The sequence below is a fragment of the Salvelinus sp. IW2-2015 genome, unplaced genomic scaffold, assembly GCF_002910315.2.
Source record: "Salvelinus sp. IW2-2015 unplaced genomic scaffold, ASM291031v2 Un_scaffold7056, whole genome shotgun sequence".
Lineage (NCBI taxonomy): Eukaryota > Metazoa > Chordata > Actinopteri > Salmoniformes > Salmonidae > Salvelinus > Salvelinus sp. IW2-2015.
In genome coordinates, this window is record NW_019948316.1 from 1,940 (window position 1) to 5,434 (window position 3,495).

Consider the following 3,495-nt stretch of genomic DNA (forward strand, 5'->3'; position numbering starts at 1 on the left):
GTGTGTGTGTGTCTCTGTCTCTGAAAAAAAGGAAATAATATGTAGCCATAACACAGCTAAACAACCAAATGGCACCTGGACGTCATGGACCAGTCGATGGAACATAACTTCACAAAAAGTTTCAACACCCTGGTTTTCAAGTGGTTTTAAGGTGGTCCCAGATCCAGAGGTGCTTCCTCCATTTCATCATCTTCCATGGCTGCACCGGTGGTGGTCATACTTGTGGATGATGTTGTAGAGGGTCTCACTACACCGGTGGAGGTGATGGTCGCACTTGCAGGTGACGTTGAGGGTCTTGATGCACCGGTGGCGACAACACTTGTGGATGGCGTATGGGGTCTGGCTTTAAAATTGCCACTCGTTGCCCTAGGCACAATAAATGGATCCAGAAAAGAAAGAATGTGGCAGAAGCGCTAAGGCTGCTGGCCTGAAGCTGCTGACCCAGACCTCTTCTTCTCTTTCTCTGCCCTTCTCTCTCTCTGATACCTGTCCCTGAGTCCTCTCCACTTCCTCCTACAGTCTTCTTCTACATAGACATGAACATGATAAGCCAAACCATTACCTAGCATAACTATAGTTATTAGATAGCTATCATGGACATGTCACCTACTGTACACATAGACACACACGGTTATTTGACCAAATTATCAGGGGTACAGTAGTATCTACCATTTCCATGACTATTTATCTAGCGTTCACACTCTTTCAAACATGAAAATTTGGTAAAGTTATCAAGGGTAGTAACTAGCATAATTTATTTGACTATTTCTTTCACACACACCTCATTGGCTAGGTTAGCAAGCTAGGTTAGCTAGCTAGCTAACGCTAACTAGCCACATCTAGCACAAGCTCACTACTAAACTGACCTGGCAATCCTACTATCGTTGACACTTGTATCCAAGCAGCATTTTGTTGTGTTTATGTCCCTGTAGCTGTCAGCAGTTGTGTCAAAAAGACACGGTTTTGAAGATACTGCGAAAATGATTCTCTCCTCCATGTGTCCAACAGCATGCGACCATTTGCAAAAGGTACCTGTATCAGTATAGTTGTCTAGCTGCGCAAAATGTTATGCAGCAGTGATGCAATGACACAGTCGGTGTGTTCGAAGCGTTAGCCCTAGGTCCGGCGCGATAGCGATTGTGCCGCAAAAGCATGTTCGTGCGGCAGCGTCGATTTCCGGGCTTATAAACCCAGGGTCGTTACAATAATTTAAAAGAGAGAAAGAAAAAAAGAGTAGCCTTTGTTATTGTTTAACAGCTGATTTCCGCTTTAAAGAAATGTCTGCAGGTAACTGTTCAGGAGAACTATTAAAGGCCCAGTTCAGTCAAAAATGTGTTTTTACCCCCTGTGTTCTCTTTTCCACACTGAGGTTGGAATAATGCTGTGAAATTGTGATAATGATGATTATGTCATTGTAGTGTTGGAGCGGTTTGAAAAGACCACATGACATTTCAGCCTGTTTTGGTGGGGTGGAGTTTTGTCTTTCCATGGTGACATCACCATGAGGTAAATTACTTAATAGACCAATAAGAAAGAGTTCCAAACCTCTCTGCCAATAACAGCTCGTTTTCAGTTTCCCCTCCCCACTCAGACCACTCCCAGACAGTCCAAGATAAATTATTGCTGAGAAAAAGTCTCTTTGCTAAGATTCTATTTGTGTTTCTTTTGGACCATTTTAATTGAAACAATCACAATAACGTACTTAATAGTTACCCAGAAGTGATTTGATATTGAGATAAAACGTCTGCATTGGACCTTTTAAAAGTGTCTCCTGAGGTAGCCTAGCAATCATGTGAAAGCTCTCACTAAAGCAGTCCTTCTCAAATAGTGGGGCGCGTCCCCAGAGGGGGTCGGAGCGATGCCAGGGAGTAGGAAGTTTTGTGCCGCAGGGAGTAGTTTTTTTTTGCACCAACAAGAGCACACAGCAAGAGCAGGAGATATGAAGTGCAGATAACACCCTTAAGAGACCCATGGAAAAATATTTAACCAGGGATGAAAAGAAAAGGTGGGAGAAGAGACGGAGATAATAGAGACAAAGTCTCCGAAAGCCTAAGACGAGGAAATATGACGAACGTGTATGTAGCGCTTGGCTTCACTGTGACTACGGTGGGAGACGAGGAAAGACCGGTATGTTTACTGTGTCTAAACATGTTGGCAGCGGACAGCATGAAGCCAAATAAATGAAGGCGTACTTAAAGACATTACACCCAGTCACGCTGATAAGCCGCTTGAGTTTTTTCAGCGAAAACGTGCCGAATATTGCCAACAATCGTCCCGCTTTGTGAATGCTACTTCAGTAAACCAGCGAGCACTGCTGGCATCACATAAGGTGGCGTACAGCAAGTTGCTCAGTGCAAAAAAAAACACTCCAATACAGAGGAGGCTGATACTGCCTGCAGCATTAGACATGACCCCACTACATAACAGAGGAGATGATACTACTGCAGCATTAGACATGACCCACTCCATAACAGAGGAGCTGATACTACCTGCAGCATTAGACATGACCCACTACATAACAGAGGAGCTGATACTGCAGCATTAGACATGACCCCCACTACATAACAGAGGAGATGATACTGCAGCATTAGACATGACCCCACTACATAACAGAGGCGCTGATACTACCTGCAGCATTAGACATGACCACTACATACAGAGGAGCTGATACTACCTGCAGCATTAGACATGACCCACTCCATAACAGAGGAGATGATACTACTGCAGCATTAGACTGACCCCACTCCAGTAACAGAGGAGCGAACTACCTGCAGCATTAGACATGACCCACTACATAACAGAGGACTGATTACTGCAGCATTAGACATGACCCCACTACATAACAGAGGAGATGATACTGCAGCATTAGACCATGACCCACTACATAACAGAGGAGCTGATACTCCTGCAGCATTAGACATGACCCCACTACTAACGAGAGCTGATACTGCCTGCAGCATTAGACATGACCCCACTCCATAACAGAGGAGCTGATACTGCCTGCAGCATTAGACCTGACCCACTCCATAGCAGAGGAGCTGAATACTGGCTGCTGCATTAGACATGCCCCATCCATAGCAGAGGAGCTGATACTGCAAGCATTAGACATGACCCCACTCCATAGCAGAGGAGCTGATACTACCATCAGCATTAGACATGGCCTCACTCCATAGCAGAGGAGCTGATACACCTGCAGCATTAGACATGACCCCACTAGCATAACAGAGGAGATGATACTTACCTGCAGCATTAGAACATGACCCCACTACATAACAAGAAGGAGCTGATACTGCAGCATTAGACATGACCACTACCTAACAGAGGAGCTGACTACTGCCTGCAGCATTAGACATGAACCCACTTACATAACAGAGGAGCTGATACTGCTGCGCATTAGACTGACCCCACTACATACAGGCTAATCTCCAGAGAATGACCACAAAGAGCGTGATACTGCCTGCAGCATTAGACATGACCCACTACTAAAGAGGAGCT